Here is a 26,492-nt window from a genome sequence, read left to right as displayed (position 1 = left end):
AGAAGAAATCTGTTCAACACATGGTAGCCAGGAAGCAAAGAGAATGTCAGGAGGGCCAGGATTCTAGTATTCTTTTGAAGGGCCCACTCCCAGTGAGCCAGATGGATTCTACCACCTCTTAAAGAGCTATCAGCTGTTGAGGAAGCTTCAACACATTAGTTTGGGGAACCTTCAGACCACAGCCATAGCAACTTTCTTTGCTTCCAAGACTTTTTCGCTATTCCCTTACTTTTCACATTTACTCCTGGGCCTTTTTAGAAACTCTTAAGTTTTTCAATATTTCCAAAACAATAATGTTGGTGTGCCCTGTGGTCAGTTTTAAATTTTTTCTTTTTTTTTACTCTTTTGAGTTAATTTCACTTATTTCTGTATTTTTGAATGTTATTTTTGTCTTATCCTGGTACAATGATTTACAATTCTAGCACAAACATTTCTTTTTATTTGAGAGTGACATCCCTACTTAGGTTTCTTTTATATCTTTTAATCTTTTTTTTAATTTCCTGACTAAGGGTTTTGCCATGAAGCGCAGACCAACTTCAAATTTGTTAGCTTCCAAATAAGTCTCCCAGGGGCTGGGAAGCCAGTGCACACCTCCTTTGTTCCCACTGAGTTCTGTAGGTCTAGATAAAAAGTTCCTGTATTAATGAGATTAGGCAAAAACAAAAACACCTACTTCAGATACTCTGTAGTCATACTTGATTTCTATTTGTTATGACCTACCATGAGCCTTCAGAAATTCTGGTTGCTCTCTCTTGAAATAAATGTCTAGTACCTGATCATTTTTTACCCTAGCTGTGGCTTGGGGATGCTTCAACCACAATAGGCTTTTGGGTGCCACTCCGTCTGTTCTTGGTTTTCATTTCTTGACCTCCTACATCTCACTCTGCACACACTTGCTAGGATGTTCCTTTGAATGAGAAGCTTATTTTCCCCTCTGCTCATATCCCCCTAGCTGTTTCTTATCACCTTATCATGATCAGAAGAAAATCCAAACACTCCACTTCTGAGTGACTTGGTCCCGGCTACCCTACCAAAGCTCTTGGTTCAGCAACTTGTCTGTTCATTTGATGATATTTTCTAACGTTTGACTCACCCACTGGTTTCCAGGTCCACTGCTCCAATGTTTTTCTATAAATACACCTTTTTGTTCCCACTCTCCCTCGTGTAGGTTTCAGCGATATAGATCAAGATGGTGTCAGTGTAACACAAAGCTGCCCAGGTTGATGGAGGATTCTTATAGGACAGGGGCCAAAATAGAAGGATGATCATTACATACCGTCTCCATAAGAAGGAGAGATACTGTCACACAGCCTCTGCATCGGGGGCAAGAGCACACTCTAAGAAAATAATGGGGTTCCTATACCAGCATCTCCCACCCAGGCAGGCCTAGCTGCCTCTGGGCAGCTTTCAGCTGTGGGGTTGAACTGTCTAAAATGCTACTCAATGGTTGTCTTATGATTTTACAACCTCATTGCTTTCTTCATTGTTATAGCTCTTGGCCTTGAACATTCAACATACTGCTTTTGGCCCCTGGTTACACTTAACTACGAGTTCAGGGGACTTACCTGGTAATGTTAATAACTTCACGTTTTCTGGATTCAAAGATGTAAAGACTTTGCATTATCTGTCCATTGTTTTAAGTCTCCTTGAAGCTCAGAAAATTTGAATACATGGATTTTTTTGTTTGTTTTGCCAAAAGTTTTGCATTCTGCTGCTAGAATAAATACATAAAAATATCAGAACCACCAGTGTTCTCGTTCCTCTGGAGTACTTGTAAATCCCTAAACCAGTGACAATCCACCCCAAACAGCCTTATGACCATGCTCCCTTCCTTACCTCCAAAGGACACCTTCCCCAAGACGCCTTCTTAATGACATGTCTGAAACAACATCTGACTCATTTTCTCTATCTTCTGCCCTTTCTGAATTATCTCCTGAGCCCTTGAGATTGTCTCTTTATTTGTGTGTGGATTAATTCTCTTCCACAGTACAACAAGGGTTTTCTGTGTTGTTCATTGGAATCCAAATATTTGGCAAATAGCTAAACAAACAATTATTGAATAAATAGATGACTGTGGTCTGCAAGTGTCTTCCTGTTCTAAGGAGAATTGCTGCCTTAAATATCTGTGCTGTTGGAAAATTGTTTATCATTTTAAGCTACATATTACATAAAAGAAATTACTTTTAAATCTAAAAGTTAATTTCATGAGTTAACAGTCAGCTACAAATCAATGGTAACAGTGTAAATGTAATTGCTAAACTTCTTTTAACTAAAAGGAATTGTCTTAGAGGCCTAATAATATCATTAATAATTTTATGCCTTAGTAGGAATGCCATGTCTTTAAATCAGGAAAATTAAGTCTGACTGTAGCTATGCTCATAATTATTCAATTTTTATTACTTTTAGTTTATTTATTGCTCTGTGTGTGTGTGTGTGTGTGTGTGTGTGTGCACGAACACACACATGTGGGTTCATGTGTGTACGTGTACACATGACAACTAAAAAACCTCAGGTATTATTTCTATGGAGCTATCACTCTTCTGCATTGCCCTGGGACATGTTACCTTGTTTCATTGATTCCTTCTGCCTGGAAACTTTTCTGTGATACCAGTGAGAAAGGAGATGCCTACAAGACTGTAGTGGACAGAAAGCAGATGTAGGAGGGAGGAAGATGTGAGGATCACAGCTATAGGGCAACCTGTGTTGAACATCTGGCACATGCACACATGCACAAAACAATTCTCAAAGGAGACAATATACTATAATCCCAAATAACTGCCAGCGTGACACTCTCTCACATGAATACTGTATCAAAGCAGAGGCAGTTGGCATTGGGGGTAGAGCTGTTGTGTTTATAACTGTTCCTCAGGACACAATCCTATTTATATTTTTCAGAAGAAATAATAGAGGTTCATCTTCTAGAGAAGTCTACTCAGGCAGTGAAGGCCTCTATCATCAATACTTCCAAGTGACTTATCTCTCAGAGATTTCAGTAATTTGTCCTCAAGAATATTGGCTGCTCTTGTTTATAAAATTCCTTTCTGGTCATTTTCTTGAAATATATATTTTACTTCTAGTTTTCCAAGGTCCAGTTGATTTAAACACACACACACACACACACACACACACACACACACACACACACACACACCACAGTAAGAGCAACAAAGCACTTAGACTGAGAGTTTACATAAATTCTGAAGGTCTGTTTTCCTGTACACAAGGTAGGGTCGTCTGTAGTCTAGCAGAGACTTTAATTTGGCTGGCTGGATTCCACAGATTTCTGTACCACAGCTACAGATGGTTGGGAGTGGTATTCCAGGCAAACACACCCTTTGTATACCTATGTACATATATGAGATACAGCATGTAACCTCAAAGATAATTAATGTGATAATTAAGTAAATAAGTGAACTAAAATATGTAGAGTAAAGCCAGGAATGTAGCTCATGCCTTCAATCCCAACCCTCGGGAGGCAAAGGCAGACAGATCTAGGTGAGTTCAGGCCCAGCTTTGTCTACATAGCAAGTTCCAGGCCAGGCAGGGATATGCACTGACATCCTGTCTCAAAAATTTTATTTTAAAGCATTATTTGTTATGATAATATTTAGTCAGTGTATTAAGGCATTGCTATGATTCATTTTCCTCTTAAATGAGAATGCAGATTAGTGGAGATGAGAAACAAAGAATTTTAAAATTCCACAAAAGAATAGTAGCTAAATACAAGGCCCCTAGCATGTAAATATGGAAGTAACCCCTGAATAGCAACCTGGGAAGAATATTCATCTTTTTTTTCTTTTCAACTAACAGTTTCCTGAAAGGAAACACCAGAACAGAAGCATCGTTTTGTCCCAGCTCTTTTCTGTTACCTGCACAAATCTTACAAAGAGAAAAAGCAGATTTATTCCCTTTGTATTATGTGCATGGGTGTTCCGCCTGCGTGTGTGTCTGTGCACCACATATGCAGCATCCACAGTGGCCAGAAGAGGGCATCAGATCCCCTGGAACTGGAGCTACGGTTGCTTGTGAACTGCCATAGAGTCCTGATGAAGAGCAGCCAGTACTCTTAACCACTGAATCATCTCTCCAGACCCCGGAGCAGAAGCTTTTAATAAGTTTTAGTAAGTAGATATGAAGAGCACTTGCCATGTTAAAATCGGGAATTGTTTTGGAATCTCTATACTATTAACCCAGAATAGTCCTGTAAGTGCTGCCTGGGCAGTAAACAAGTGACATTTCTATCATAAAAACTTATTTTGGAGTCTGATGATTTGGTCATAAAAACTGTCTTGAGGCTGAAACCTGGCGTATGCTGTGTTCATTCAAAGCAGAAAGGGTTTCTCATTATTTAGAAAATTTCACTTAAATTCCGAGAAGCAGGAAAAGCACTAGATTTATATATCTAATTTATGAAAGTCAAATGGGAAATAGAGTATTATGGCAATGGAAATTTTTTTGTTTTAAAAGTTATGATTAAATATTAAAGGCTGTAATGTAACAAGTGCATAAACTTAATGGGAATTCTAGATTATAATTAACTTGGCAATCGCATGTTTTGGCAGATAGAAAATTTGAAGGCCATACAAGACAAGTGGCAGCAGTTGCTGCTTGGGCTGATATGCCACAGGGGTTTCATTAGGGATAATATCTATAGATTTCTTTTGTAAAATTTATAAACTTTTAAGTATGATCAATTAGAATTAGTCTCAGATTCAAGTGAGAGAAAATAACTGGGAATGTATTTGCTGATATAGGAACTTAGCTTTTTGATGATGCTGAGTAGGAAAAATATGTGTGCTGATAGAAAAATTACAGTTTAAGCTGAATAATGTTGATTAACACAGTAGGCTATTTTGGTATAATATGTTGTTGGAATTATAAACTGAAATTTTTGTCAGTAATAACAATACGACTATGGATGTTGAAAATTATGTCATATATATGGAGAGAGAGAGAGAGAGAGAGAGAGAGAGAGAGAGAGAGAGAGAGAGAGAGAGAGAGAGAGAGAGAGAATGTGTATAGCTTTCTAGGTAGGAACTCTCCAATCATTCAAGTGACAAGTGTAACTTTATTTTATTGGTCACTTGAACACCAATTCTGACAGATGGTTTTATAATTGTATCTAGTTGATTAAAATTGGGCTAAGATATTTAATATATTTTCATATTGTTTGTGCTCACTCCTTTCAGAATACAAGCAAAGCTCCCCTCCCCATGTGCAGTGTCTTGTCATGAATGGAAGTGACATGTCTTCTGTCCTGTGTTGCTCAGCATCTAGTGACACAGACATTTGGAGTGTGGATTCTGTAACCAGGCAGCTTTTGAGAATACTCCTACCATCTCAGGTGTCCTCTCTGCCTCTCCAGGAGGGCAGCAGCATGACAAAGCTCTTCTGTGCATTCTCCCTATGTCTGGGAGAGACTTAACCATGGAGAGAGGCTAAATCAGATCCTCAGTTGGAATCCTTTTGTTGCAATTCCTGCTATATTGTGCTGCATTTAGACACTTCCCTCTGGGAGTTGGCATCTTCCCAGACTTTTATTAAAAAGAAATGCTCATGCACCTTCTGCTTTGGGGTTCTTTCTCCACATTTCTGCTGTTCCCTTGATGCCCTCATCCAAAGTTTAGGTCCGCATTTGGTTACATGGATTCAGAATATTTCCTTTAGCCCTTGTCCAGAAGGATACTTAGTTGTTTCTACACAAATGAGAGTAGGGAATCTACCCAGAATTTGAGGGTATTTTGGAGTCTTGATTGAAAGGATACTAATCTCTACAAACCTCCAAATGCTACCAATCTATAGCAGTCAGAGTGAGGTCTCTGAAAACAGAAGGTAAAGGGTGAATCCCCAAGAACTTGCTTCTCTGATGGATGTGCAAAGTGCTATTGACCTGCAGAGTGATATGATGCTCCTGAGGTCCTTACACACTGGGCCCTCCCAGACCTCAGCACAGGGTTAGCTTTTCTGCACTTGGTAGCTTTTCCTGATGCTTCCCCTCCCCTCCCCCACCCCCTCACTCTTACTTTGTCCATAGTGCCTTTGCTAGACTCGTGCAGTGAAGTCGCTTGCGTGTTTCTTCTGTATCAGTCACCATTCTCTTCCTGTGGCAGAAGAAACACCTCGAGGGAGGAAGGATTTATCCTGGTATGTTGTCTGAGAAGGGATATAGTCCATCATGGCAAGAAAAGCATGTAAGGAGGACCATGAGACAGCTGGTCACTTTGTGTTTGAAATCAGGAAGCAGAGAGTGTTAAATGCTGGTACCCAGCTCAGCTTCTTCTTAATTCAGTCCGGAACTCCTACCTACGGGACATTGTTGTCCATAATTATTAACATGTGCCTTTTCTCCTCATCTGAACTCTTTTGTAGCTCCACTTAGCAGTGTATTTTTCTGGAGATTCTAATCCAGTACAACTGCCAATGACATTTAACCACCACATTATCTATTCCTTGGCCGGAGCCCCACTTGAAGAAAAGGCTATTACATTCTTGCTCTTTCCTCCCACTCCTATAGGTTTGTTATGACCATTTTACTTTGCTGAAGTCATGTGGGGGATCCAATAACCTATTCGCTATTTGCCAGTAATAATCTTTTGTATATTCCTATAAAATAGGCTTAGTAAACTATTGTGAAATGTGCTGATTTGAGTCACACTGGGTTCGAACATTACTCTATTCATTACCAACTATGTGGCTCTGGGCAAGTTGTATCATCCAAGTCACAATGACTATGAAAATGAGGTAAGAACAATTCATCAAAGAGATCTGAGAACGGGAAAGTGCCCCACCTGATTTATGATAGTGATCAGTAAATGGTTGGTAGTGGAGACTGCTGTAGTTATTGCTCAAAACCTTTCCAGGAAAGGGAAGCAACTGTGAATAAATAGAAATTAGCAAGTAGCCATTGCCATCCATCTTGGCAATAGCAAAGCTAAGAGCTTCTCAATTTTCATTCACTGCTTTATCATTTTGATTGAAAGACAATTCAGGAGGTTTGCTTGTGACATGTGTGCATTACATATCTACTGACCTTTGGTCTTGTTGAGAATTTTGTACATGCATGCACTGTGCTTTGATTAAGTGTAACCCACATTCCCTCCACCCCAAGCCCTTCCCATTATTTCCTCCTAACTTTAAGGGTTTTGTTGTGGTAGTGTTTTGTTCTTTCCCACTGAGTCCACTCACTGCTGCCTGTATGAACTTGATGTAGGACTATCTACTAGAGTATGACAGCCTCTCAGGCATCTCTTCCTTGAAGAAAACTGATTCCCCCTCCCTCCCTGAGCAGCCATCAATTACCAATAGCTCCTCAGCTATGGTGGGGCTTCATGAGCCCTTCTCCCATGCACCCAGAGATTTTATATGGCTTGATCTTATACCTGTTTGGGGGGGGCACCTACTGGTAGGATATGCTGATGAGGCAGAGGCAGGAGGATGACGAGTATATTTTTAATTGATTATTTTAACTGATGAAAGTCTCATACTAGAATGCTAAGTTCCTACTGCTTGGGAGAGAAAGGAATAATTGAAAAATGCAGATACTGTAAAATTTAGGGAGGCTTGTGGTATTAATGGGATGTTTATGCATGAGTAGATGAGACAGAAAATCTGGCATTCATAATAAGGCAAAGTCAGCAGAAATAGTCTTGCTTTGTATATATTAGTTACTTGGTTTCCTTCTTCACTGCTGTGGCAAAATACTTGACAAAAGGAACTTAAGAAAGGGTCTACTGTGGCTCACAGGGTGTGGCTATTTTCTACACTTCCAGGAAGGAACGGCAGCAGGAGCTGGAAGCAACTGGTCACATCACGTCCACAGTCAAGGAGCAGAGAGAGAAGAAAATGGATGCTCAGCTCACTTTCTCGTTTTCACTCCTCCTGGGATCCCAGCCCATGGAACGGGCTGTCTATATTTAGGGTAGGTTTTCCATCTCAAATTATAACCTAATCTAGAAACTCTTCTATCATCATGGGCACAGGTCCATGTCCTTGGAGATTATAGAGCCTATCAAGTTAACAATAAGTATTAACCATTACTCTACAGTATTTTATTTTGCTTTATTTTCACAAAGAATTGGAGGTATGGGAACCACAACTTTAACAGGTTGTGAGGGGATGGTGTGGTGGCTTAGTAGGTAAAGTGGGAAGCTTGGTGACCTTATTTCAGTCCCAGCAACACAGATAAAGGCAGAAGTAGAAAACAGATTCTATAAAGTTTTCCCTTGACCTCCAAATGTGCCATGCTGTAGCATACATGACCTTCTCAACCTTTACCACTACTACTACTAGTACTACCATGAATGCTAGTGATTCCAAAATATAAAAACAGGTTATGAATCTGCTACTTTCCCAAATCACAATCTATTCTAGGATATTGATTCTATTTTCCTTTATTGCTCCCCTTTTTCCTTCCCCTCTTCTGTCTTTTCTCTACTTTTTTAAAATTCATTTTGGTTATTTTGACAGGGTCTTTCTATGTAGGCCAGGCCGACCTTCAATTTTTGATTTGCCATACCAGGTGAATAATACTATATTAAAGACACTATATGAGCTATACCCATCCCAGCGCTAAAGAGTCCAAGGCAAGAGACACAGTGAGCTCAAGGCTAACCTGGGCTACCTAGTGAATCTAAGGACAGCCTGGCAACATTATAAAACCTTGTCTTACAGAACAAGAAAAGATAGTATCTAAATGTGCTATGGCAATGTTATAGATCTGATTAGAGAATTTTAGAGAATTAAATTTTATTTTAGAGAATAAAAATTTATCCCAAATTGTAAAAATTAATATTGGTAGCTTGTTAAATCACAGCAATTTTACAGGGTATGTTTTTATTGAATTTATATTAATTTGCTTTCTAATTTAGTATTTCTACAAGTCACATCTCACAACAAATTTAAGGTTGATATCACAGAAATATGTAATAACATTATAATATAAATAGCTCCAAAAAGTAAAACAGAATCACTAGAATAAATGTGAAGTTTACTCTTGAACAACCAGGACATGAGGACCCAGTCAGTGTTCTCTCATGTCTTACACATGACTACACTGATGTCTTAGACACTGCTGTCTGATTGCCTGCATGCCTCAGCATTCCTCTCCCTGTCTTCTTCCACTGCATCAAGGCTGGGTGAAGCAACCCAGCATGGGGAATAGGTTCCTAAAAGCCAGCTCAAGTGCCAGGGACAGATCCTGATTCCACTGCTAGGAGCCCCGCAAACAGACAAAGCTACACAATTGTCACACACATGCAGAGGGCCTAGGCTAGTCTATGCAGGCTCTCTGGTCTTTTGTCCAGAGTCTGTGAACTCCCACAAACCAAGATCATGTCATGACCTTGATCCTCCTGCCTCCTACAGTTCCTCCTTCTTCTTTTTCAACAGTACTCATGGAGCTCAGCCCATTGCTTGGCTGGGGACCTCTGCATCTGCTTCCATCAGTTACTGGATAAGGCTCTCTGATGACAATTGGGGTAGTCACCAATCTGATTACAGGAGAAGGCCAGTTCAGGCACCTTCCCCACTATTACTAGGAATCTTAGCTGGGGTCATCCTTGTGGATTCCTGGGAGTTTCCCTTGCACCAGGTTTCTCCCTAACCCCAAAATGATCCCCCATCAAGACTTTCCTTTTTTTATTCTCCCCCCTCATTCTGCCCCCAACCCGCCTAAACTGATCCCTCATGTTTTTCTTCCCCTCCCCTAGACTCTCAGTTTACCCCGGAAATCTCTTCTATTTATCCTTCCCAGGGAAATCCATGCATCCTCTTCTGGCCTTCCTTGTTACCTAGCCTCTCTGGGGCTTTGGATTGTAGCATGGTTATCCTTTTCTTTACATCTAATATCCACTTATGGGTGAGTACATACCATGTTTGTCCTTTTGGGTCTGGGCTACCTCACCCAGGATGATGTTTTCTAGTTCCATCCATTTGCCTGCAAATTTCATGATATGGTTGTTTTTAACAGATGAGTAATACTCCATTGTGTATATGTACATTTTCTTTATCCATTTCTTCAGCTGAGGGGAATCTAGGTTCTGGCTATTATGAATAATGTTACTATGAACATAGTTGAGCAAGTGTCCTTGTGGTATGATTTTGAGCATTCTTTGGGTATATGCCCGATTGGTATAGCTGGGTCTTAAGGTAAATTGCTTCCCTGTTTTCTGAGAATCTGCCATATCGACTTCCAAAGTGGCTGTACAAGTTTGCACTCCTACCAGGAATGGATCGAGTGTTCCCCTTACTCCATATCTTCTCCAACATAAGCTGTCATTAGTGTTTTTGATTTTAGCCATTCTGACAGGTGTAAAATGGTATCTCAGAGTCGTCTTGATTTGCATTTCCCTGATGGCTAAGCATGTTGAACAATTCTTCAAGTGTATTTCAGCCATTTGAGATTTTTCTGTTGAGAATTCTCTGTTTAAATCTGTACCCCATTTTCTGATTAAGTTTATTGGGTATTTTGATGTCTAGTTTCTTGAGTTCTTTATATATTTTGGAGATCAGCCCGCTTTCAGATGTGGGGTTGGTGAAGATCTTTTCCCATTCTGTGGGCTACTGTTTTGTCTTATCAAGTGATATAATAGGCACTATTATCAGTAAAATTTGTTTCTTGTAGCCATATATATTTGTATGTCCTTTTAACTTAGTGCAATCTGATATCTTTGAAAGAATAATGGAACACAGTAAAAATTCACTTTAGTGTAATACTCTCTGAGCATGTCTTTTGATATAGGTTTTCTCTAATTTAGGGAGAAAATCACTATAACTGTACTATAAAAAGCATAATACTTTCTATTAAAGGAACTGAACTAATTATATGTAAATCATATTCTTTCAGTCAGTCTATCTTAAAACAGCCCAATATCTGAGGCTATTTTTTGATGAAGTGTTGGATAGAAGTTCTATAAAACAAACGGGCAGGCACAGACTCAAAAGCTTGTGACAAACAGATGGTGTGTATGCTATGCTGGGATGAAAGGAGAGAGTCACTTTCCTGGATAGATGACTACAAGTTACAGAAAGTGACAACAGGAACATTAGTGGTGTACTTTAGGGGATGCAGTGATGTGCTTTAACACTGAAACAGAACAAAAATAGTTTCCAAATCATATATCACTTATGAAGAGACAAAATGGTCTGATTTTAATTATTATAAATCATATGTTAATATAGCACATTGGCAATTCTCTACTGGGGGTTCTTTGTAGAAGTATGTCAACATGGATTATTTTCAAAATTAAAATGTATTGATTTGTTTTAGTAAGTTGGTTTATGTAAGCAAATGTTAGAGGATATTTGCCCAAAATAGCAGTTTTTTGGAAACACTGACATTATATTACACATATTAAATAGATATTTCTGGCCATCTTCTAATGATCCTTGTATTTGTCTTAAAAGTCACCACTGTCGTAAAGATGTTTCAGTGCATCCTCTCAGGCAGATGTGGAATGAATCAAGGTAACCTAAAAATGGCTCCAAATAACTCTGATGTCAATTTAAGAAGGAATCCAGGGGGCTCTAAATAGATATAATTCTTGAGATGTCTGAGCACTGTCGGGGCTTTGAGAATGGATGGTTGTGTTTGTTTGTTTGTTTCCTTCCCACTCAGGACCTTGTGGACCCCAGGATAGCTCCTGAGCTCACTCAATCTTTAGCTTAGGATGACCTTCTGATCCTTCTGCCTCAGCCTTAGGGGTGCTAGAAGTACAGGCTTTTTACTACCAAGCATGGCTTTATACAAAGATGTCTTAAGTACTAGTCATGCAAAACTAATCAGCTAGAATATAAGTGAATGGGCCATGTTTTCTACTGACAAAATCTGTGTGGGTCAAACTCAGTCTTTCCTAGCCCTTAGGTACTATTCTGTTCTTGAAGTACATCATTAAGTGTTGGTCTGCTAACTAGCATTTTCAGTTCTTTCAAAATACCTGTTGTTTTTGTTTCTTTCCTTTTTGCTCTCATTCTTGGGTGGTAGTTTTGTGCAGAATGTATCTTTTTATTCCCTCCATGTCCTATTAGTTAACTGTGCTCCTCTTTAACTTTCATTATTGCCATGAAATAATCTGCTCTTTTTCAGGCTGTTATTCTAATTCTTTCTAAAATCTACTTTCCTACATGATATGAAGACCACCTTGTCTATGTAGGAATTTAAAATGTATTTCCTGTACACACTTTATGTCCATGATTGAGAACTTCGTAATAAAAGACAGGTTAAAATGAGAAAGAAAACACATTTATGAAATAAATTTGACATAACTTGAGAGACTTCATAACTGAAGACACAAAGAGTTCAGTCTGCATTTCCTGTAGTTCTGCTACCAAGTGAAAAACAGAGGTTTCAGTTAGCACATCATCTAGTGGTAATGGGCTGAGGGATATGTGGCAAGACCTGACCAGCTCCTTGTATCTGGTATTCATTGAAGATGATGCTCCTTATGTGAAGGTCTGAGGACATGATTCACAACTAGTAAGAAAACCCCTCCTTGGTGTTAGGGCCTGCTTCAGGAGCAGAGGGTCCAACCAAGGTGATCTTTTTGTGCTGTTTTCTATAAAGTTTCCTATTAAGATGATGTCGAGTCCCCTGAGTACAGCAATCATCGATCAGTCTTATTATTTAATTTCTTTGAGACAGAATCTCATGTAGCCAAGGCTGGCTTCTGAGACCTCAGATCCTTTGCTTCCACCATCTGAGTGCTGGGATTAGAAGCAGGTTCATTCTAATGGCCTGGTTGGGTGGTTCTGAGCTGCAAACAGGTACTCTACCAACTGGACAGTATCCCTGGCCCCTAATTAATTAGAAGAATTCAGCAGCAATGAAGTTTGTAGTAGATGACATAGTTTTAGGTTAAAAATCTGGACATTTTAATATAGTCACTTACATATTGTGGACCATCACAAGTATACTTTTACTGAGATGCAGATGATTCACTCCGTTTAAAAAATGACATTGTATTGTTAACAAGTCAATTTAAGTAGTGAATGCGAGGTGACTGGGAAAACGGAGACTCCATTGTAAAATCTGTGCACATGGTAACTGAAGAGGGACAGGATTGCAGGCTTGCTGGCCCTTGCTCTTTTTTTCACCATGTTTTCTTTCCATCAGAAAGCATGACTCTTTGGACGGCTTGTCAGAACAGTAGTTTGTGCTGAGGAACCTGACAGTCAAGCTACCCATGTCCAGTGTTGCCTAGAGACTGTTATCCCGGTGAGAAGACTCTTTATCCAGGGCCTCTCCCAGTCACCATCCTCTTCACAGACTCATGATTGGCTTCATCCAAGCAGGCAGTTGGTGAACAGTGTTAAGACCCAAGTACCTTCTTTTGAAGCCTGTTTCAGGTCATAGGATATATTCATAGCAAAGATACAAAACTTAGGAAAATATAATTTGTATTACATAACGTTTTAGAAAATCAACACTTCAAAATGTCCTGTTAGAAGCAAACATTTACACAAATGGCTTGATAGAATGAATCAATCCCTTTCCTTACAGAATCCTGACAGAAAATGAAATTAATGAATGAATGAATTCAGCTTCCTTTCCTGTCCAACAGTTAGCTGAGGTCTCTCAGTACTAACAGTATAAAATCACCTTAAACAAACAGCTAAGCTAAAATGGGCACACACACCATGGAGACATTTGGTCATGGGGTCCCAAGGGGCAAGAAACCCAGTGCTAAGAGCCGCTCTGTGGGGAGTGATCACAAAACAGGATACATGCCTGCCGGCAACCCTCAGAGGTGACGAGACCAAGGTCTCCATGTCCTCCTGGATGTTCAATGAAGTCTGCTGTGCTGTCTATTTTATGTTATCTCACTGTGGGAAGGGCCCTGGCCTCATTCCCATTTGCTTTTCAGTGAAGGAGAAGTGAGTTTGGTCCATCAGGTTTACGGAGAAATAAGCAAGGAGCGGCTCCTTGAACAAGGACCAGTGCTGAGCTGGGGTTGAATGCAGCAATGAGAAGGTTGCTGGGTGGGCCGGCAAAGGGAGGGTTGGGCAGGGCAGAGAGGATGGGGAGGAAAGACCCACAGGCCAACAAGGCGGAGAGGCCTGGGAAAGTGGGGGAGTGTACTGGTGAAGAGGCCTGGGAGGCGCGAGCCAGTAACTGACAACAAGGCAGAGAAGCAGGAGCTGGCACAGAGGGTGAGTAGGGCCTGCGGGGTCCTGCGGGGGCCTGCGGTGTCCTGCGGGGTCCTGCGGGGGTCCTGCGGGGGCCTGCGGGGGTCCTCCGGGGTCCTCCAGGGTCCTCCGGGGTCCTGCGGGGTCCTGTGGTGTCCTGTAGGGGCCTGCGGGGTCCTGCGGGGTCCTGCAGAGTCCTGCACCATTCACCATCTGATGCCCTTTGCACACTAGGGTGGGAGCAGTGGCCCTGGGCTGCTACTACCGGTTCTTCCATTCCTTGACTACCTAGGAATGCTGTCTCTCCTGCTTGGCTGCTGGATTGGGATTTTTTGTGTCCAGAACAGAGTGTGATCAGGACTTCTAAAGTTATTTTACTTCATTCATTTGTAAGGATGTCTGGTGGAAACTCACATGTTGTTCTTTCAAGTTGCTAATGGTTTCTTTTGAACTGGTGGTTCTTTTTTTTTTTTTGCTTAATAAAATTTTTTTAAAGATGCTCCCATTGAACTGCATATTGAATAGCTTCTTTGAGAAAGGTTGGAAGATTTCTATTTCCCTATTTACTCCAAATCCTCAAAAATGAAAGCAGCTAATCCCACATCTCCATCTTCAGAGGAAAGTGGTGCCCAGTCCTTCTTTGACCCAGGTCTCTCCAGCTACCATCAGACCCAGCACACAACCATCTCCTGATGTCCACACCAGAGCATTTGGCCATTGCTTTCTTGACATTCTCCTTCAGGAGAATGAGCTGGCAGGTAGCTTCCTGTTCCACTGATAACTTCATGGTCCACTGTCTATGTCTCTCGGCCTCCTGAGCCACATAGAATAATCTTGCTAATGCTCATCACTCTTGTTAATACCTTGTGACTTCTTGGACCTGATGAAGAAACAGAATTTAAGCCATGACGTGCAAATGTAAGAGTTGAGAAAAACAGATGGCTAATCTCAAAGCACACTTAGCAATTTGTAGTTTTAACTGTTTATACAAGGCTAGTCCATTTTATCTTGAATATAGACTACTCCTCATTGTATTATTGAGTTTTAGGACTTATTTGTGAACCACATCAGGATAACTCTCAGAAGTGTCAAAGACGTGACATGGAGACGTAACTGAGTTGATGGGTGGCCCTCTACTCTCTATTGCACAATCTCTATACAGCCTTCTTTCTGTTCCCCATTGACTAAAAAGGCCTCCTTATACTGGCTGCTTCTAAGACGCTAATGATACTATTTCTAAGTATCTGCACTCAATCCTCAGCTTTGTCCCTACACAGAATACCTAGACACACGCCAAATGGTCCTCTGTCCCAGGGGATTCATTCACCCATTTTAGAGCATTTTCTTTGTATACTTGGCTGCTGAGTGTAATTGGAACTCTGAGGATGGAGTAGGATGACGATTTTCTTTAAAGTGTTTGTGAATGTGTATTTGCAGGCATGTGCATATGCCATGGTGAGTATGTGAAGGTCAGAGGACAACTTGCAGGAAGCAGTTCTCTTTTCTACCATAGGAGGTTCCAGGAATATGCCTCAGGTCATCAGGCTACTTAGTAGCAAGCACCTTTATCTACTGAGTTGTCTTACTGGCCCCAGCGGGATAATTTTAAAAAGATCTTTTTACATTAAAATAAAATAAAAATGGTACTTCTTTACCCATCCTTTTCCTAGTCATATGAGGCTTAAGCTGACTTAGAATATTCACTGCTAAAACTCTAGACTCTGGAGTTCACAGAAAATGGAAAAGAGGAAAATAGATGACTAAGGAAAAACAGATTGAGCAGCTGGAATATGTGAAGTAGTTGAAGATTGTGTATTCATAGTAGGCAGAAATATAGTGAGTTGGTTTGTTGGTGCTATAATCATATGGATATGCCTGGTAGCAAAACAGAATGTCTGCAAGCATATTCTGTGCATCTGAGCCCTAATGTCATGGCATTCTGGAGTCTAATTTCTACACATAGTGACAATAAGAAAACATGTAGGATAGCATTCATTCACTTATAAACAAGGCCTTGCTATATCTCCCTGGCTGTCTTGAATTTGTAGCCTCCTGCCTCAGTCTATCATGTGTTAGAATTACAAGTGTGTGTCACCACACACAGCTAGTTCACCATTTTAAAATTAATATTAAGGTATTTTTATTGCCTTTTTTATACAATATATTTTGACTGCATTATTTCCACTTCCCCAACTCCCCCAGTTCCTGCTCACCTCTTTACCCATTCAATTTTATATTCTTTCTTTCAGAAAAAAATAATTAAACAAATAGATGAAAAAAACAAAAAGAACAAAGAGCCCGGCGGTGGTGGCGCACGCCTTTAATCCCTGCACTCGGGAGGCAGAGGCAGGCGGATCTCTGTGAGTTCGAGGCCAGCCTGGGCTACCAAGTGAGTTCCAGGAAAGGCGCAAAGCTACACAGAGAAACCCTGTCTCGAAAAACCAAAAAAAAAAAAAAAAAAAAAAAAAAAAAAAAAAAAAAAAGAACAAAGAATACCAAATGAAACAAAACAAAAAGCATATGTGCTTGGCGGAGGTGGCACACGCCTTTAATCCCAGCACTCGGGAGGCAGAGCCAGGCAGATCTTTGTGAGTTCGAGGCCAGCCTGGTCTACAGAGCGAGATCCAGGAAAGGCGCAAAGCTATACAGAGAAACCCTGTCTCAAAAAACCAAAAAAAAAAAAAAAAAAAAAAAAGCATATGCAAAATACCATGGAGTCCACTTGTGTGGACCAAGTACTCCTGAGTGTGGGGTCTGCCCTACAGTGTGGTTGATATGCTTAGCAACACTCCTTCAGAGAAAACTGATATCTTTTTTCTCTCCCAGCAGGCATCAAATTCCAAATAGCTTCTTGGTTAGGTGTGAGGCTTTGTGCCCATTTCCTTTTTTCTGGGCTGGTATTATGTCTAGATTGAATATGTTTAGGTGTAGGAGATGTCACAGTGCCTGTGCATTGATATGTACATCAGCCCTCCTTTTTAGAAGATGCTGTGTCTTTGGAGTCATATACCGCCTCAGGCTCTATTAATATTCCCACTTCTCTTCTGCATAGCTTCTCTTGATGTTTAGGCAGTAGTGCATAGGACTTCTTTGGCCAATAAATCAACATGATTAACCCATTTTTAGTATTGTAGGTTCTAATTGGTAGTATAAGATGTCTAGTTAGGGCATTGTCTTCCTGTTACATGGTAATTTGCATTTAAATTCCTTTTATATATTATTCCCTAGCTCTTATTCTCAGTTACAATACTGTGGAACTAAATGAAGTTCAAATCGATGGGAATAAGCAGACTATTTATTTAGAGCTTTCTAAATATGGGACTTTGTCACTGTTACTTACATTGGGGAGAGACCGCACATATGGGGGATGAACAGTTTTCTGGTGACATAATGGGAAGGCTCAAACGATGTTCTGGTGAAGGGAAATTAAGTAGGTATGGAACATCCCATGTTATGGGTTTACAAGGAGCTTATTTGAGTTTTCTCTGCTGACTTTTGATTTGGAATTGGGGACAGTGGCAGGTAAGAAGGTGCAGTCATTGACACAGTTATCCCTGTTTTAAGTTGATTAATGAAGTTCATGTTTGAATTTGCAGATTGATGGATATGGGGTTCCGGACCAAAGTTCCATTTTCATGGATGGTCTATATATTTGGTCTTTCACTGTTCATAAAAACTCATCCATAGAAATAGAAAACTGATACCTGAAGAAGTTAACCATTGTTTTCTCAAACATAAAATTTGTTGATTAAAAACCTAGTTAATAAAATTTAGATAATTAATGTTTATTAAGTGTTTATGCTATGATGAGTCTATGTATGTTATTTATTTTTGCTATATCTACATAGTGTGTGTGTGTGTGTGTGTGTGTGTGTGTGTGTGTGTAGTACATATGCTATGATGTGCCCGTGGACGTCAGAGGACAATTTGAAGGAATTTGTTCTCTCATTCTACCACATTCATCCCTGGGACCGAAATCAAGTCATCAGGGTTGGCAACAAGTATCTTCTTCCCCTGAGCCATCTTGCCAACCCTATGCATGCTCTTTCAATCCTTGTAGTAGGATGATAAGGCATTATCACTTCATCATTTTCAATTTCAAGAGGAAAAGGCCAGCACTCCAAATACTTGAGCTATCTTCTCCAAGGCCTCATAGCCAGGAATTTAATCCTACATGTAGCTACAGTCTTTGATACATCATTAAGTGGCTTAATCCTCTATTTTCTTCACAGTATCATCCTGTCTTATATCATGTCTACCAGCACTTACATTTTTCTCTATTTTCTGGATACTCAGAGGCTATTTATGTAAATATAGATAACTAAAAATCTTTCCACATGAACTGAAGAGATTTGGCCTTTTTTTGTAGGCTTGAAAAATGTTGGACTTATATAACTACAAACCAGGGAAACAGATAAGAGGTCTGGTGATTAAATTATTAAAAGTTAGAAATGAGAAAGCAGTGATGTACAGGTGACAAGATGGATGGAGACCAAAAAGGAGACCAAAAGAGTATGGAGTTCATGGAGCTCTGCTGTCAAAACACTTTTGATGCTAGTTAGTGAACGATTTTTAGACAACAGACGAGTTTTCCATCCTTGTGCCAAATATAACTTTAGTAATCCTTTCTTGAAAACATTCTTTCCTTGGTTCTGATTGTTGTGCCTCTATTTATGCTTGTGACAAATTCTTTGAGAGACTGAAAGAGCTGAGTGTCTTTGCCATGTACTTGTACCAGTCAAAGTTAACTGTACATGAATCATCTTTCTTAAGTGTCTCTCTCTCCATGCAACTCAATTTGTACTAGCAGAGACTATGCCTCAGCCTAGAAATAACAGGAGTGTGTGTGTGTGTGTGTGTGTGTGTGTGTGTGTGTACGCACACGCACACATGCACAAGGGGTCCAGATATGTCAGAAACCAATTTTTTTCTTTGTTCCTCTATCTCTGGAGAACATAGATGCTTATGGTCTGTGCCTGTCTTAAACTATCACCGTGGGATGTTGGAAGCATTGGTGTAGTGAGAGCCCCAAATGCCTCTTTGTAGATCTGTTAGGATCAGTGAATTTCTTCATAGATACACACTCTACAACAGCAACCTTCATTTGGAATATGTCTCCTCCCCAGATTCCATCAAAAAGAGAAAAATTATAAACCCGATTATGACTAAATGGTGCTGAGTGCAGGTAGTCCCTGCTCTAAAGCAGCACAGGGCTGCATGGTTACAAGCACCACTTCTCTTCAGTTGATAATTTTCATGGATTTGGTCAAGGGTCAGCAGCTCTGCAGTCAATCTGAGTCAACTAAAATGAATCTATTCTGTGTAAAGCATATCATCGCAACAGTTTTTAAGCTAAATGTTCAAGTCTTTCCACATTAAAACCCGCAGGCACATAAAGATTCTCTCTTGCGTTCACTTCTTGTACTGTCATTGTCTTGCTCTTTCCATTTTGCATCTCTTTGAGTTCTGGAAAGCATGCCGTATCGTCACTTTCCTCCCTATTCATTAAACTATGTGTTTCTTGCTGTCTGAATTATATACATTTTGGCTAAGGATATGTGTTAATGCTCTCTATGACCTGTCATCAGATGAAACGGACACCACATACATACATGTGAACTTCTGGGACCTCTTCAAGCTTTGGCTCCTACTTGAAATTCCTTTCTATTGCTCTCCCAGGCCCAATTTGTTTGTTTGTTTGTTTTGATAATTTCTCTTAGTCATCGTCAAAGCTAATTTTCTTGGCATTCTTTTTCAAAACTCATTGTTTGTTTTCATCTGACTAGGAAATCTACAATTCCTGACCCTGATTCCACTTTACAGGTTTCTTACAAAGGCTAGAAACCAATACTGAATCATTTTTAGCAAAAACTCAAATATAGATTTCCCATGTTCATCTCTTCTCCACATGCCAGTTTATCCTCACACAGACCTGACTAAGGATCTGGCCAGTGTTCTCTCCTCTCACCACATTGTCAGAATCATCAGTCATTCTAAATCCCTTCCCCATGCTATCTACCACACCCATTTTCCCACCACAGTTTGCTGTCTCTCCAACATCTTTTGCTTCCTAAATTTATGCCTACCCTGCTTGCTTTGGAAACTTTCTCCATCACTTAATAAATATCCTACAGTATGGTGCTGGCTGTTAGGTCTGTATAACTATATTCTCATTAATATGTTCCTGTGAGAGATTAAATGATTACATGGAGAGCTTGTGTATTTTTGTATTTGAAATATTGATCATATTATATGTAGTGAACACATATTTTTGAATGTAAGTTTAGAAATAGACATAGCAACAGCAATATGATGCTTGAGTTTTCTCGAACAACATTATCAAGTTACTTCATTGAAAATATAGCTGCATGAGGCTACTGAAATTCAAAGGTAGATAACATACCCACAGACTTTAACTTTTAAAGTTTGATATGTTCATTGGTTATGGTATTGGATAACATGGATTTTTAAAATAAGCTCCTAAGAGAGTTTTTTTAAATTTAATTAGCTATTGTATGAAATAAAAATTTATCCAATAAATGAAAAACTATAGCATAAAGCTCTATGATCATCACTATTTTAACCTGAAACTTTAGAGCTCTTACCTTACAAAGCTCAATGATGCTTTCCAAGAAATATCTCTGAGCATCTCATATTTATTCAGTACTATGAGAATTCAAAAAGAAATGAGAGACATAATTTCTGCATTCTAAGATGCAGCAGAAAATGCTGATGATTAGACAATTTGACTTCTGAATTATCGAAATGTAGGTGGGATTTTGAAAAGATCCAAGGAGTGGTAATAAAACATTTGAGGCTGTTTTCCTCTTCATTCTCTTTCTTCTGTTCCATCTAGACTCTCACCCAACAAGAGGAAGAGGAGCTGTCAAAATGGCACACTAATGGGAACTACTTCTGATCCCCCTGTGCTTCCCCCAGGTATGGTGATGACATGTGTTTGCTGGATCCTTTGACCTATGCACTTTCCATTATCCTCTTTCCATTTCTATTTTGTTTGCATCTGCTTGATATTCTAAGTGCTTTCAGATTTATTAATTTCTTTGAATTCTATAATGCAATGCCAGACATGAACCAATATCCTTCCCTTCTGGGCCAAGATAATTCTGCCAAATCATTTCATTCATTGTTACTGGCTCCTTGTGGCATGACAGCAAACTGTATCAGCATGACAACATTTATAGCTAAAATAATTTAAATTAGTAGCAGATATTATGCCATAAGATGCTGTATAAAATTATATCAGTGCCATGCAAATATGTAGTGTACAATTTATTTCTTTGCCTCCTAATTTGAAGATTTTGTAGAAAATGACTCTAAGGTGCTTCTGGCATAATTTCTTTGTAATAAATCCCCAATGTTCCTTATTACTTTTGATTTTCTTATTCTCCAGACGGCAAACTTGCACTCTATTTTCTTGTTGTTTTACTAAGCATAGATTTCTTACTTGGTGCTATTATTTATATTATTTATATCTTTGTATTGTTTTGCAGCAAATGAAAACTATTTCTCCTAACTGACAATTTAAGAACTTAGAAAATTAGTAAGAAGCTTATTTTCCACTAATATTTAATGTTTCTCCATAGATATATTATTGAGTGGAGTGTGTGTGTGTGTGTGTGTGTGTGTGTGTGTGTGTGTGTGTGTGATACTGTGTTATTGTATGTGTAGATGCTATGTGTGTACTGTATATAATTGCATGAGGGAATATATGTGGAAACACAGTTAGTCACTCTCTACCTTATGTGTTTGAGACAGAGTCTCTCAATGAACCTGAAGCTACTTGATTTGGCTAGGCTAGCTGGCCAGTTCCTTGTCCACTTTTAGTTTTTGAGACAGCTCCTCTCCCTCTTGTTAGTGAGAGTCCAGATGGAGCACAAGAAAGAGGATTAAGAGGAAAACAAGTTCAAATGTTATATTACCATTCCTTGGGCCTTTTCAAAATGCCCACCTACATTTCAATAATTCAGAAGTCAAATTCCCAAATCATCAATGAACTTGAAGCCCAATCAGGGCTAGGCTGGCTGGCTGCTGAACTTCAGGGACTTGGTATTGTCTGAGCCCAGAAGTCTGGGTTTACAGGTTGCACCACCACACCCAGCTTTTACTTCTGTTCCTAGGACCCAAACTTAGATCCCTCTGCAGCTGTCCTTTCGTTGACTGAGCTCTCTTTCCAGCTCCCTCCCCAGAGTCTCTCACTGAGACTGGAGTCATGGATTTCGCTGGGCTGGCTGACCACTGAGCCCCGGGAATTCTCCTGTCTTTCTTCTTCCCCAAGACTAGGGTCCCCCATATGTACACCACACCCATTTTGGGGGTGCTAGGGATTCAAACTCAGGTTCTCATTGTTGAGCAACAGGGAACTGATTGACTGTGCCATCCCTCCAGCTCTTGTCGGAAGATTTTAATTTCTATTTTGTATTTGAACAGATCACTTAGTACACAGAGTACTCAATTCATAGGAAAATATACTAAATGTTGATATAGTTGTACACCCAAACAATTAAAAAAGAACCTGAATATTCATATTTGAAATACTTCCACAAAAGTCATTTATGAAAGCTTTACTTTTTGCCTCATGTCATAATGATGAGGAACCTCCAGTGACTTTCTTTACAAAAGAATATATATAGGAAAGCATACCTTTCTATCAATCCAAAACACCCAAAATGATTGCTGTTGAATTCTGGGCTAGTCAAGAGACTGGGAAGCTGTTGAGGTGCCCCACTGTTTAGAATGAGGCCTGTAATAAGAAACCTCAGCATTTATTAAATTTTTCTCCACTATCCGCTTGTAGCTGCAGTTAGGAGGAAATAGGGCTGTACTGTCCGACTTTACCCTTGTTTTCATTTTCCTACTAGGTTCAAGTCTCATGTTTTCTTTCCCTAAGGACCACTCACTCGGCTCTGGCAAGGAACCAGAGGATAAAACTGAGCAATAGGTCGGGGGGGCGGGGAGGATAGTATGGAGCGTTACCTGTTTCTAATTTAGCTCTCAGGGCTCCACAGCCAGGAAAGACCCTGTGACCTTCTGCAGAGGGCATGTTTAGGGGGAGTTAGTCTCTCCACATTTATTAGATTTTAATTTTGGAACTCACATGAGATGGAATTCTTTCTTATTTAGCAACATGTGCTTTGTATTAATCCAGTAGTCTACAATTTGAAGAAGATCATTCAGGTAATCTTGATGCATAAAAACCTGATACACCCTGGAGATGCTTGGCCAATGGCTAGGTATCCTTTTGCAAAATAGGAAAATCAGGCCTCAGTAACAATTCTCTGTAGAATAACAGAAGCTGAGTCATTAGGAAAATAGAAGATTACTAGGGGGTTATCCAATCTATAAATCCTACAAGGCCAATAAAAAGGACCAGCACAGTGAAATGTGATACCTCCATAGAACAAACAGACTCGAATTTCTAAATTGATATTAAATACTGACTTGTTTTTGTTGTTCTTGTTGTTAAGCTATAACCTCAGAATAGTTGATAACATCAGGCTTTGTTATAAAGACTCTCACTAATCCTCTGTTTCCTTAGTACCACATTAATCACTGAAAAGGAGTTGTCAATATTTGTTTTTTTTTAATATACCAAAAAAAAAAGATGGAGGAAAGTCAGGGCATGCACATGTGGGCATTTTTAGGGAAAGTAACGAAGAGAGGTAGGGGAGGGGAGGAAGGGGATAGGAAGAAAGGGAATGGAAGTGAGGACCCACAAGGAAGAGAGGGGGAGTGGGAGAGAGGGAAAGCAGGCAAGAGAAGGGGAGATTGAAAATTCAATATTAAAATGTAAGTGGAAAAATACATTGATACCTTCCTTAAGTGACCTTAGTAACTTCTGTAGAAAAATTCTGATAAAAGGAGTCCCATTAGCAATGTATGTCCGCTGTGCAGAAGGCCTTGATCTTAGTCTAAACACTGACCCCTGCAGAGAATATCCTGCTGTCTAAGTCCCTTAAGCTCCCTTCTGGGAGGTCAGTCATGTCTGCTTTCCTCATACACAATCAAACTAAGCTCTGCCAACCTTCTGGGACTTCTGTTTCTTTGCAGTGTGGTCCCTGGGCACACATAGCACCCTCCTACCATGTGCCATCTCTGCAACTTGGTGTACCCATAGTGTCTTAGATTTCTTAGGTGCCTGCTGGTTTGAGGCTCCCAGGGGTGGGTATGGCTCGAGTCCTCATGCTATGCCCCAATGCTGCAGAAGAACACCATGGACCAATCCCCTGAGCTCTGTATACGTTCCCAGTTGCTGCGGCATCCTTCTTGGGCTCACCCCCATCTTCTGTCTCCAGATGTTGCAGACAACTTTTAACCTGCTGTAGCTTGACTATGAAAGGTCCTTTGTTGGCATCTGTGTTTATATTCCCCCAGCTGCTAGGAGGTTTACGAAGGATGTAAGGGGCTTTTGGAAGTGGAATCTTCTGGAGAAAGAGGGTCATTGGGAGCAGGACTTATAGTTTTATAGCCTGGCCTACTTCCTGCCTGCTGTCTACATCCTGATTCCAACAGAAACAGAATGGTTGCCTCATGTTTTTACAGCCATACTTTTCCCACCTTCTTAAGGTGTGAGCTAAAATATGCCCCCCCCCCCCCGTTTAAGGTTTTTGGTTTGGTTGGTTGGTTTTGGTTTTTGACAGGTGCTTTTCACAGCAATAAGAAAAGTAACTAATATATGGCACCATAAAAATAACCTTTCATTGCTGTTACTCTTCAGGACACTCTGTTGATTAGAGACCAAAGAGATTTCAGACTATTACTGCCCTTTTTTCCCCCAGCGCAAGCCCTAAGATGAACCACTACACAATCTTTTCCTGAGAATCAGATGCAAACTGCCATTTCCACATACTCATCTGATGGACTGTTTTTACAAGCATGCTCTCACCAGAGTGAAAGAGAAGCTTGATGATCCAGGAATCTAACAATACCTCCTTAAAAGACTAGCTCCTCACTGGGATGTTGATATTACTGGCAGTGGCACTAGTAATGTGATGAGTTTGAGGTTTCATATCAAAAATTACATCATAATAGCTGTGAATTTGTTTTAGTGTCTGGTAGGAAACACATTAGGAGATGCTAATTTGTGTATGTGGGTTCAATAAATGCTACTGGCAGGCTGTGAACACGGGAGAATTGATGTAAGCTGTGTACCAATGACCAGACTTGAAACAGGGAGAGAAGGCTTTGCTTTGGTGAAAGACCTTGAGCTTGAATTTAAAAGTGAGGCTAACCATTAGAGGAATTTACATGATGACCAGATGGCATTTTCTCTACCTCAATCCCCAAGTGCAACCCATAACAATTGGAGAATATTTAATTACAATTTCTTCATTATATCTTTCACATTGTATTTGCTGACAATTAGTTATATGTTGATTAAAGTGGAATCTTAGAATAAATTGAATCCCAAAAATGTTTATCATGTTCAGGCTTAGAAGTTAATCAAAGGTTTATCTGTTTTTAAAGGACAATTTGGAATTTTTTCTCTTTTGTAAAATGTCTCATCTTTCTTAGAAGATAATTCTATGTAGACACACATATAACTGAAAAGATTAAAATAAATTCAATTTATAAAGCATGCTGTCTCTTACAGTCACTGTGCTTTATCATGTGTCATAGTCACCTGAACCTATACTAAACTTGTGTAGTGTAGATCACATAGGGTTTATGTAAGGGAGAAAATGATTTTGCAAAGAGAAAGTATCTTTTCATGAAGACAGCCAGATAATAACATGTATAAGCTATTCTTAATGACAATGCAATGCCTAGTTTGAGCTTATGTTTGATAACCAATGCCTTCTATGCTTGATTTACTGGGTCAAGAACAGTGTATGCCCTCTAGTTTGAATAACTAGATGAAGGTTTGTGATTCCCAGAATGCTAACCCTACCCCAAATAGTCAGCATCTCTAGATACACCTTATCATTCTTCCCATTTACTTCCTCATTATGGATAGTTCCCTGTATTGAAAAGGTCCTTTGAAATAGTTTCACTGTTTTCTTAAAGAAATTTTGTATTACAAATTATTTTCTCTCCTTGAAAAAGATTCAGATAAGATGTCTGCACATAGTGTGAAAATATGGCTTTAATATTCTGGCCCTGTCCTTTCCTAATCTCTAGTATATTTTGCTATATACTGACTTAATTTTTTTAAATTTTATTATAAATTCTATAAGAAAAGACATTTCATGTTATTCATTTAGTGGATTCAACTTTGTGACTATATTAGCTCCCCCCTGAACTCTCTGTGAGTATATGTTTTATGGTGACTGATAGCTCTAAGATATTTATCCATATTTTTTCTTAAGTATTTCACTCTTTTTCTAATCCTTATATCCTTCATACCAGAAATT

The 26,492-nt window shown here is 39.6% G+C and overlaps 1 protein-coding gene across 1 annotated transcript in view; it reads left to right on the top strand.

Annotated features, from left to right (window-relative positions):
• Positions 1-14,015: 14,015 nt before the first annotated feature.
• Positions 14,016-26,492, top strand: part of Ccdc178 (coiled-coil domain containing 178) — a 348,053-nt gene continuing 335,576 nt past the window's right edge. The window contains exons 1-2 of the mRNA XM_042264107.2: positions 14,016-14,145; positions 20,978-21,060. The gene's annotated coding sequence lies outside the window, so the exon portion shown is untranslated. The remainder of the gene's footprint in view (positions 14,146-20,977; positions 21,061-26,492) is intronic.

Source organism: Peromyscus maniculatus, chromosome 19 (genome assembly GCF_049852395.1).
Source record: "Peromyscus maniculatus bairdii isolate BWxNUB_F1_BW_parent chromosome 19, HU_Pman_BW_mat_3.1, whole genome shotgun sequence".
NCBI lineage: Eukaryota > Metazoa > Chordata > Mammalia > Rodentia > Cricetidae > Peromyscus > Peromyscus maniculatus.
This window is presented reverse-complemented; position numbering and strand designations above follow the sequence as displayed.